The sequence below is a fragment of the Sinohyriopsis cumingii genome, unplaced genomic scaffold (genome assembly GCF_028554795.1).
Source record: "Sinohyriopsis cumingii isolate HCF-2022 unplaced genomic scaffold, ASM2855479v2 utg003875l, whole genome shotgun sequence".
Lineage (NCBI taxonomy): Eukaryota > Metazoa > Mollusca > Bivalvia > Unionida > Unionidae > Sinohyriopsis > Sinohyriopsis cumingii.
Window position 1 is genome coordinate 94,345 of NW_028316617.1, and position 11,463 is coordinate 105,807.

An 11,463-nucleotide genomic window follows, 5' to 3' on the forward strand; every position below is an offset into this window, starting at 1 on the left:
TGGAGGGGATTACGGTCATAATTCTGTGCACGTATTTTCTATTCGTTCTTGATGCAGATTGTAAATGGCTGCTGCGACGGACCTTGAATAGCTGCCAGCAAAATGCGCCCTTGGCTAACCTAAACAAGAATGTCTTCGCTTTTTTCTTCTTGAATTCTGGTAGCGGTAATGCTAAAATAAAAGCGGAGATCTACTTGTTGGTCTTAGGCGAACCATGCAATTGGGGCCACCACCACCCTTACCGGATAATTGCTCCTCCAACATGTTGCCCCATTTAACTTGGCAACCAGGCAATTACCTAGTTCGCGTATATTTTCGGGCTGCCCCACCCTCCCACACCTACCCCCACTAGGTACCTCCTGCCATCAATGAAACTTAGACCATCGAGACTAGGTTTAAAATTATTAGTGACCTTTTCCCTTAAATGACATAGTCTCCCCTTTAAGGTGTGGGTGCATTTTATGCTGAGCACCTAGCGAGGCAGCTGTTATCGTGTGCTGAACATTGGTGTTAAACCCACGTCGACAACATCGATAGTTTGTATGGGAAATATGAATTGAAGAGATCATGTGGTTCCAAGTTATGAATTATCATGGCTCCAAATTGGCCTTAGAAGCTCGCAGTTTGCTACGTTCAGTTCTGATATTGCCAGAAAGAAAATACATGAACTACAAGATTCTTGCTAATGCTATTTTGGAAGTGTGTTCAACTGTTAATTATTTTAGAATTGGAAATATAATAATTTATTATATATACGATATATGCTAGGAGAGGGGTAATTTTTCCAGTTTGTTCGGGCAAGGGAAGCTAAAACTAGCACGTACCAACACCCTTAGTGGAGCGATGAAACTGACACACACCTCTACAGTGGCTGTAATGTATCTCGTCCATGAAGCCATCGCACATTTCATCACTATCGTATTTTTGTTTGTTTTTTTTGTATTTTGTTTTAAAGTTTTCATTCTTCATCCGCACATGCATATACTCACACGTATGCAGATGGTACACCTATACATGTATATACATATGCAGGGTGGATACTTAGACGTGACTCATGCATGGTATTATTATTATTATTATTACTATTTTGTTTTTCAAATTATTACATCTTTTTATTTCTTAGGCCAGTTATCTTTTTGTTTCCTTAAAGGGGTTGAAATTTGACTTGGTTCTTATGTAATTGATAGGAGATGTTCATGTCTTTTGTACGCGTAGAAGAATTGAAAAGCCACTTAGCTCGGACGATGATAGCTTGCTAACGGATTGAAATAATTTGGTCTGGCACGGATGTCAGTGAAACGTCCATATATGTGTGTGTCTGTGTGTGTGTTATTTAAACGAACTGAAAAATTTCGTTTGGCACGGGGTACAATGACAATATCTATTTTGTTCATGTCTATATTTCTTTTAAAAGCTGTACAATTGTAAATAAATGATAATGTAGCTGGGAACAATCTGAACAAAAGTGTCATAAAAGTAATAATAATGGTTTTTAATCTACTGTTTTTAAATACGTTATTTCCCACTGTTGTCTGTGTGCTTATAATCTGTCGTTATTGTATTATTTAAAATGTTGAATTTGGTTCTGTCTAATAATTTATTTCCATTTCTTATTGTTGTCTTTACACGAAGAGAAGACTATCGTTATTATAGTGCCATGGTTTGGTTACCGTAATTGCATCTGAATGCGCTCCCTTCTTCCGTTTCCATTTTGGTTTATATCCACTTTATAAATCTAAAATCTTCGTCTGATACCGATTCGTCTTCTAACGAATCTGTTCCGTTTAGTATTATTTATTTTTTTGCTCTCTTTTTCTGTAATTTCATTTTTTTCTTCTTCTTCTTTCATTGAAATTATCTGTCTTCTTGTCGTATTTGTTTTTTAAGTTTCATTTCTTTGATTCATTTTTCAGAGTCTTTATTCCCACTTCTTCAGGATTGAGGGTGGAGTGTGAGTAGCTTGGCCGATTCTGACCACTCCAGGCCACATCTGGTGCCTAATAGTGTCCTTTAATAAAATATTTGCCAATATGCCATTTAACAGAATACAACAGCTGGAGTATCAAGTTTAAACTAGTTATCACATGCTGAAAACACTATATAACTTTACATCAGATTATAACCGTAGTCTATACTGATTACGTCATGACGAGTGATTTGATACAGAAAGTATGATTTAAAACATCAGCATCTGAATAATTATAAATGCAGTTTCACGTTCTGATTAAGTTAACGATATTAATAATATTGTTGTCAATCAGAATGTAAATTATGTGCTCATCTATTTATGTACATTCTTTACAATGCATATCTTGCCTGGACAAAAATAGTTCAAGTCCCGTCCTTTTACCGAATAACGCTTCAATAGTTTTCCAAGAATGGGATTGCTGGAATTTTACAGCCGTTCCAAGCTTTCGAAGAAGGGCTTACGTGAATTTGACAGCTGATCCAATTGTTTTCCAGAAACGGGCATACATAAATTTTACAGCCGTTCAAAGTAATTTGTAAGTCCACTTTACTATCTCTCTCTCTCTCTCTCTCTCTCTCTCTCTCTCTCTCTCTCTCTCCAATACTCTTGTATGAGTAACGTAGCAACAAGAATACACATTAAGTTTGCATGATAACAGCTCGCATACATGATATTGCTGCATATCAAAGGATAAAGTCTGTTTCTCGTTCATTTTCTACTGTTGTGCTTTAACTTACAATAATGTAATACTTCAGTACTATAAAAAGTGTGAAAAACACATATTGCACGTATATTCAACAGCTAAAGATCTTTGAGTACCAAGGAAAGAAGCTATAACAACAAAATTAGGTTAACGACGTACCACTGCATATCCCTGCGTTTCCAAGCTCTTCCAGGATTCGCACACCCTCTCGTTAGATTAGCAGGCAGATTCCAACCTTTTTTTTTTCTGACACTACTGGTCGAGGAGAACAAGATTATTTGGACTATTTTTGATGGACTTTTCTGCCCAAATAATTTTGGATTATCGGCCGCTTGCTAGTAATTAATTAACACTAACCTCTTAATGCTACGCGCCAAGCGAGGCAGCTGTTAGTACCATTTTTGTAAGTCTTTAGTATGACTCGGCCGGGGTTCAAACCCGCGACCTCCCGCCTCCGAGGCGGACGCTCTAACCACTAGGCCACCGGGAGCGGTCCGTATTAGTGGTGATTTGTCACCATTAGTCGGTATTTGTAATATATAGTTGTTGATATTGTTTTGTGCGTGACATTTTAACAATAGATAAATTAGTTTGTATCGTCGTACAGTGCAGTCATCTGTAAATAGATTGGGTGCTTTTGGAAGCAGGATAAAAGGGGGCAGGCCTGGCCTAGGGTAAGGCGAACGAGGCAACCGCCTTGGGCCCCGCGTTAACTCGCAATCCAGTTTTCTTTTGTGCTTGGGGCCCTGCGCTCATCGATTGCTGCCTCGGGCCCCACATACTGCCTTGGACCCCGCACATCCTAGGGCCGGGCCTGTAAGGAGGTGATTAAATGTAGCTTGTGGTCTACATGGGCCACCAATACAAATATAATCTTCAAACATGGTAACGGTGATGTGCAACAGAAACTCGGATGGTATTTGAGGTTTTATGTTAATTACATGAAACTGCATGAGCTAAATAGTCAATGATAAGGATCAAAGCTGGCTTGGCTTGGTAATTGTCGTTAAAAAGTGTCTTCAACATCAATATCACATATGTTGTCAAAGTGTGGTCGTTTGAGCGGAAAGAAACTGATAACCGCAACAATTAACAGATCATGGATAGGTCACCACTCTACTCTCCCTCATTGTGAAGGCTGTAATGGAACCCATGAATACAAAGATGTGAAACTGGTGTACCGCCTCTTTATCATTCTGACCTGACAATATTTTGAGCAATTTGATTAAAATCAAATCTGCGCTGTCATACATGAAGATGTGACGACGACCGCTTATGGGTCATTCTGGTGACCTTTGAATTAGCCAATGGAAATGCAGCTTTCAAATATCTGAAAGTTAATTAAATCGTTCGGTACACATTCTTGCTCCTCATCCACAATGTTCAGCCTCCAAATGCGAAGATAATAATAATAATAACAATAATAATAATAATAATGAGGACTTTGTATAGCACCTAATCTTTAGAAGCTCTAAGCGCTTTACAACATTACACAGCACCTATAAGATAAAAAAGATATAATGATATGATTACAAAAACAAACACCATGAAATTAGAAAACATTAAAAAAAACATGCTGAGAATATTTAAGGTAGGAAACATTATTAGGTCTTTAAGTTTGTTCTTGCAGTCGAAATAAGTGAGTTTTGAGAGCCCTCTTGAATGTGATCACTGTGTCTTTGTGTCTAAGTTCAATGGGCAATTCATTCCACGTTGCTGGGCCCTGATATGCAAAATAACGCTGTCCATTGTTTTCATAGTGGGAATAATGAGTATACGATTGTCAGAAGTGGAGCGTAAGTATCTTGCTGATGTATACACGTGGGTGAGGTCGGATAGGTATGTTGGACTAGAGTCCGACAGTGAAACGTGGCACAGAGAACAAATTTTGTGTTTGATTCTGGATTGAATGGATAGCCAGTGTAGGGTACAGAGCAGCGGGGAGGTGTACTCTGATCGTGGTGCTCTAAGTATGAACCGAGCAGCTGAGTTTTGAACTTTTGTCCACTCTTCATTCACCGAAGATATAAGACTTCATCTGACTGGTTGACAAAATTAACGATTATGGTTAATGACATAGGTTACCATAATAAGAAGGAGACCCGAGTGGCTGAATGGTTTAAAGCGATGTCCGTTACGGATCACTGCCATCTCACCTCTGTCTGCGTGAGTTCGAGTCTCATATTCGGCCAATGTGGGTATGTGAGAAAGCTTGCCAGTAGCTTCTCGTGGGTCGGTGGTTCATTCCGTAGTTTTCCCTGATACTTCCTCCACCATTAATACAGACCGCCATATATAGCCCTGAAAATGGCGTTAAACCATACAACAAATAGAACGAGACCATTAAGCGGTTTCTGTCAGGTCTTCATGTATGACAGTGGAGATTTGATTTTAATCAGATTGATATTTTGATATACATTAATATGAGATACTCCTGTCATTTACAAACGAGTTTTATTTGGCTAAATACCAGATAGTTACGTTGGACACTATAGCCAATTTTATGTCAATGATTAGTATAGGAATGTATGATAATAAGACGGCAATTGTAATTGTTTCCAAACTATGGACTGGATTATGTCCCACTGCTGGGCTGGGATGATCAGGACTATGTCCCGGGGAAGGGCTGGTATGATCTGGACTGTGTCCCAGGGAAGATCATGGATGATCTGGACCATGTCCCAGTTAAGGGCTGGGATGATCAGGAATATGTCCCAGTAAAGGGCTGATATGATCTGGACTACGTCCCATGGAAAAGCTGATATGATCTGGACTGTGTCCCAGGGAAGAGCAAGGATGATTTGGAATATGTCCCATTTAAGGGCTGGGATGATCTGGACTATGTCCCAGTTAAGGGCTGGGATGATCTGGACCATGTCCCAGTGAAGGGCTGGGATTATCTGGACTATGAGGTTATTGGTAGGACTGGTCGGCATAGTGTCAGGATAATGTGACTAGGTGGGACATGATGCTACATGTCCGTGGCATGATACCCCAGTGCTAGACATCACTATAAACTGCCTCACTGCAGACATCGTAGTGATACAACTGAAAACTTGTTAAAGCTACGTTAAAAATTCAAATCACACGCACACCAGTAACTGTGTTGCAGCTTCTCATAATCCAGGCTCCTTTTATTTTTACATCTCGTTTAAGTGTCAGTTGATGCATTTTAAGATCACAGCAACACATATATTCAGCTAGTCCTACAATGTAAGGCATACTACATGTTGTTTTTGTTTTAGTGATACTCCCCAGAACAAAAATTTCGGGTGATGTGTCTTACATTGTAGGACTAATATTCAGTATGCTTTGGGGATGGACCTCTACATACCTTCTTTCACGAAAAAAAAACATAAAAGGAAAATATTAGACCACACTTTTACATTCTGTTTTGGTCATGAACACATAACAACGATACTTAGAAAGTGGTTAGCGGTTTAAACTCAATATTCGTTAATTGGTAAGGTATAAAAACCCAAGTTCCCAACTGTAGTCCAGAATATTGAACCAGAAGATTGAACTTTATCAAGTACAGAAGTACAGAAGGGCATACGAGCAGAGAACATGAACATATTCCAGACCGTTCGTGTTTGTGAGCATGATAATGTTTGGGATTAAAGATCATTATTATTATTATTATTATTATTATTATACATGTTTAATTGTGTCATTGTCTTTATCATAAAATGCTGTTTATGGCCAGTAGAGGTCTCCCTACCTTTTAAAGGAAACGCTTTTAAGGCTATTCAGAACTGACACATTTATTTTATTTGCAAACAGAATGTGTACCCCCCACCCAAAAAAAAAAAAACCAACGCAGTCCATGTTAAATTTATCCAAGTTTTATATAGACCCCACTTCCGGTGGCCACTATTTGGATTTTTCGTAGAAGTCAGTGTCATTTGTTTTTCAGTGCATACCGACTCCACACTGCAATATAACATCAAAGTGTGGACAAAAGATATGGATTTTTATATTATAAGTATTCTTTCACGCGCTTGCTGTTAAAAGTTACAGGATACTTAATTGAAGGAAACGGGAAATCACAATTACCTTAAGTTTTAGCTATTTTGTGCGTTACTAAATAGACTTCAAGTTTTTGTAAGTCCTAACACGTCCCCAATTAAAGGGAGGTGACTTAGGGTCTGTGTTAGATTCGTTTCTTGATGTCTTTCGTGCATATATATGGTTATAATGTGTCGATCTAAACATTTTCGAATATCTAACCAAGACACAACATTTCCCTGCTCCAAGACAAGCCCCTAGTTTGTAATCCAGAAACACGATACATAAGCGGTGTCCTTCATAATGATACACGCTACGTTCCTTACCACATAGTCCCATCTATAAGTGGATATCTAAGTTCTAAAACATTTGTGCTTATCTAGATACTACCTCGAGTCATTTCCTATACTTTCAGGTTTTAATTTAATCCATGAAGGAGTTCCACAATATTGGTTAACTGACGGACCCAAGTAGAGATCAGCAGGATCACAAAGCGGCGCATATCATAATTATATAAAACGAACTAAATCCCCCTCCTACAACAACAAAACAAACAATGGTTCCTTAAGGATGACATCAGTATATCCTTTTATAGCTGTTTCCGGTTACAGTCATCTTTAGATAAACAAACCGCAACTTACGATCATAATTCACTGCGGCGGCAACATCAAATGTATTTCCTCGTGTTTGCAATGGAAATTTTGCAGATTAAAGCAACCGAAAGTAGTGTTATCAAGTCACTATCCGTAAACGTTTAGTTAGTACATGCCACCTAATTTTGTTTCCTTATTTTTGATAAATTTCAACCTTCAGATCATGCAGTTATAACTTTGCCATAAACGGTTACCTACTGGGACCGCATTAGTAACGTGTTCAGGAAAAGTAAAGTTACAATTAAGATGATCTTTCCAGCTGACTCACTGTGTAACAAACTTTAGTAAAGATCCATTGTAATTATGCTGAGGGCAGGCAAGCTCTGTGAATCGATCTGATACTTTTCAAATTGTTCCGACTTTGCTGTTGGCTCCTGCAGAGTCTAAGCACAACGGAGAGAATATATGCCTACTTGTATGCCACTTTAATTTTTTTTTTTTATTTAGACTGAAGTTTCCGTATATGTGGTCTGTGAGATCAGAGAAACAACGACAGATGTCTGAAGCCAGCTTTATGCGGGAAAAAAGGCAATAGCCTGAAAAAAATATACCGAATGACAAAAGTTCCATATCTATCAAATTGTAAAAGGGGCAAGGTTAGTAATTTTGAAACACTCCGTTCCATACCTGACCATCTAAGTATGGATGCCATTTCCATCCATAAAGGCAATCAGCAATATCAAGGACTAATTTTAATCCTGATAAATTTGTTCTTCAAACTATTGTTTCCTATTGTGCACGGGACAAAGCCGACCGAAGTTACAGCCCTATACATAAGAACTGCACGAACTTTTGCCTGGTCCGACGGAGTTGACGCTCACTTATGAACGGCCGGTACACTGAGACATATTTCAACTCAACATAACATTCCTTCAGCAATATAAGTACAGAGGTTGATACAACGGTAAGTCTCTTCTTACCATTCACTCAAATCAACTCTTCGAAGCATATTCCGTTGAAGAATTGCACTTTTTTCAAAAATCATCTCGCTTGTAATTCCATAAATATAAAATTCGCTATCTCCTTTTGCGGCACACACGAGCCAGAAGCGAAGGATGACTGACGCAAATGTAACTACTTACGTTTTTAGCAATTAAAAAAAAAATACTTAGTTGACTGATTAGTTACTTAATGAAAAAATCGAAATGATATATATTAAAATCATTTTTTAACTAATTGTATTTAGTAACTTTTGAGCCAAATATCTTTCGTCGCTTATAAATTATTATGTGTATTAAGTAAAACATAGAAGCGAGCTTGTTTGACGTTAGCCCGATAAACAACCCTCAAAATTTGTGTTGATACTGGTGGACGATATGTGGGTCTGATGTGACCTGTTCATTAAAATGTGCAATTTTGCTACATGCACAGCTTTCTGGAACAAACCTACGTACACTTTAGACACAGTCATATCAAGCGCGAAATTCAAAATGGCCACAGGACAGATAGTTGTGCTATTCCAGGTGGACTTACAAGTCACCAAGCGTATGATATGCTCCGGAAATATAATGTACATGTCACCAAAAGAACTCTACAGCTGACGGTAGCTGCACAGTCACGAGAAATACTGGTAAGTGTATAAAATGTACACCGATATGTGCAGCCAAATTTATTTGCAGATAATTGCAGCTTTTAATGAATAGGTAATATCAACCCCTCACCCGAAAATCAACATCATCACGGGTGAAGAGCTGATTTGTCGGCCTAGTTTTACGTTTGTATGTTCTTAACAACTCAGCGTGGCGTTATGGAGGTGTGACGAATCGTGTCAATCATGATTTTTATGTAAATTATCCCGCCTAAATACATATGAGGCATACTTTTGTCTCGCAGAAATAACTGATGTATATCCGAATGGTGTTAGAAGCAGGACAAAAAAACTCGGATGTAAATAATGGCCATTTTAAACTGCCATCAAGCCCGTTGTTGTTGTTGTTGTTGTTGTTGTATCTTAATAACTATTATAACGTCAAAATGAATAGATGACGTGTCCTCACTGCAGACAACTTGGTGATTTCTTCAATTTTTAATTTTTTTCACAGTCGCATGAGTAACATTAAAAATTAAATGTGAAGGTATTTCATTGATTCACTAAACTCCGTCAGGTGTTTTCTATTTAAGACGTATCATTTCATACAATTCTGTTCTTTTCACATCTAGCTGGATGCTCGTCCGCCAAAAACTTAACAATTTGGGAAGTATCACTTGGTTTAGCTCTAATCTCTTGGAGGAAGTTGAAGTTCTTCGACTCGCATTGGAAAGGGACGAGTATGTTCTAAATTACTGACATTTGTTTGTAGCCAGTCAATAGTGTGTAATTAATTATAAAATAGTAAATATTCCAAATCATACACATTCTTATATATTTTTAATTTTTTTTTTTTATTGAATATAAGTTGTCTGGATTTTACATGTTCCCCTGCATCCCCCACCTGACCCATATTCACTAGCCAAGGTTCTGATATCTTAACCCTATCCACACAGGTGTAGATAGGGTTGACATTTAGGAACCTTGGTAGCGAAGATGCACCTGACAGGGTGTATGGGACATTGCCTTAAAATTATTTTACATCCTGATCTTTACACACTTTTCCATACTTAGACACAACACACATACGTACACAAGCAGACACATTCACTCTCAAATATTGTACACAAAGAATCACTCATTTACAAACCCCAAGATGTTTAACATTGCCTGTTTGTTTATTTGATGTTAAAATAAAGAAAAATTATGAAATATACCCAAAAGTTGACAAAATGGTCCACTTTTTCTTAATCTCATTACTTTTGTTATTTCGCTTTGGCGACATATGTTTCCTGCCTTTTGTTTAATAAAACACAATTTTTATATTAAGTGAGATTTGGGATTTTTGATGCACAACGTGCTCTGTAAAAAACATATTTTGTCAGCAAAATTAGGAAGATGATAAGATTATCAAAGTTGTTATTTCCTATAAAAACATCTTTTCGTGTAATTTTAAAATTTGGATCGTAAGTTTGGATCCATTCCAAAAACAAATTCAAAAAACTTTCAGAAACTGAACAGTCATAAAAAAAGTGCTCAATTTGTTTTATTCCCGACTTATCGAAGGTTCATGTACCATTATCATCTAAATTAATCTTTTTCACAAAATGGTTTTCGGTAATATTTCTGTGTAGACATCTAATATTAAAGCTAATCAATTTTGTGTCTTTTATACAAAGTTTAGCCAGAATAAAAGAGTTGGTTCCATTCATTTACACCAAATGCACATCCTAGCTGCCTGGGTCAAGTTTCTTATTTACTATTTGACTTTAGTGTCTTGGTCCTTATAAAATCTTTATAACTAAATTATTCTTTCTCTTACCCTACTGGAGTGAAGTTTTGTCGAGTATTACATGCTAACTATTTCCACTTTCAAAAAAACTTTTAATTTTCTTTTTCCACTTCACTGATATCTTTGCAAAGTACTGTATAAAATTATTAGTTTGTGTTGTTTGATTTCATAAAAACTTATTAGAGACCCTTGTGCGACAAAAAGAGGTTGAATAAGTACATCACTTTTTGTTCTCCACCTTGTGTACGTTTTAAAATTGTCTATATTTACTACATTTCCTGAACAGTTGATGGTTCATTTTTCCATTTAGATAAAGCATAAAAAACATTACGCCAAAAGATATTTTTAATTGTTTGAGAGATTTCTTTTCATTTGTTTTTTTTTCCCTAATTTTAATAAAAGTATAATTCCAAATTTCCAAATATTTGTTCACAAACCAGTTTCTGCCATAAACCTTCTTCATTTAACAGAAGGAGCCTAAACCAGGAGAGTTTTATATAACACACAAATGAGTGCAAGTGAATCAGATTTGGTTCCTTTCTTAAAGGAAGCTATAAGAGTATCTCTTTTTACCTTCTCAGCCCCCCCCCCCCCATGAACCTGACAAATAACGTATTCAGTTCATTGTCTATAAGGGGTAAAGGACTTGTGCTGAGCATCAAAAAGATGAATAAATGTTTGAAAAGTCAAGGATTTTATCAAGGTAATTTTTCCAATAAGTGACAAATTTCTTCTGTTCCACCAGCAGAGTAATTTCTTTACTTCATTCAACTTCGTCAAATAACAAAGTTCAACCAAATCCTCCAAATT

At 37.1% G+C, this 11,463-nt stretch overlaps 1 long non-coding RNA gene across 1 annotated transcript; it reads left to right on the forward strand.

Moving 5' to 3' along the window:
* Positions 1 to 1,675: 1,675 nt before the first annotated feature.
* On the forward strand, positions 1,676 to 9,684 carry LOC149769400 (uncharacterized). Its single transcript, XR_016419161.1, has 3 exons — positions 1,676 to 2,504; positions 7,781 to 8,237; positions 9,494 to 9,684. It is a non-coding gene; the product is annotated as an uncharacterized LOC149769400 (long non-coding RNA).
* Positions 9,685 to 11,463: the final 1,779 nt, after the last annotated feature.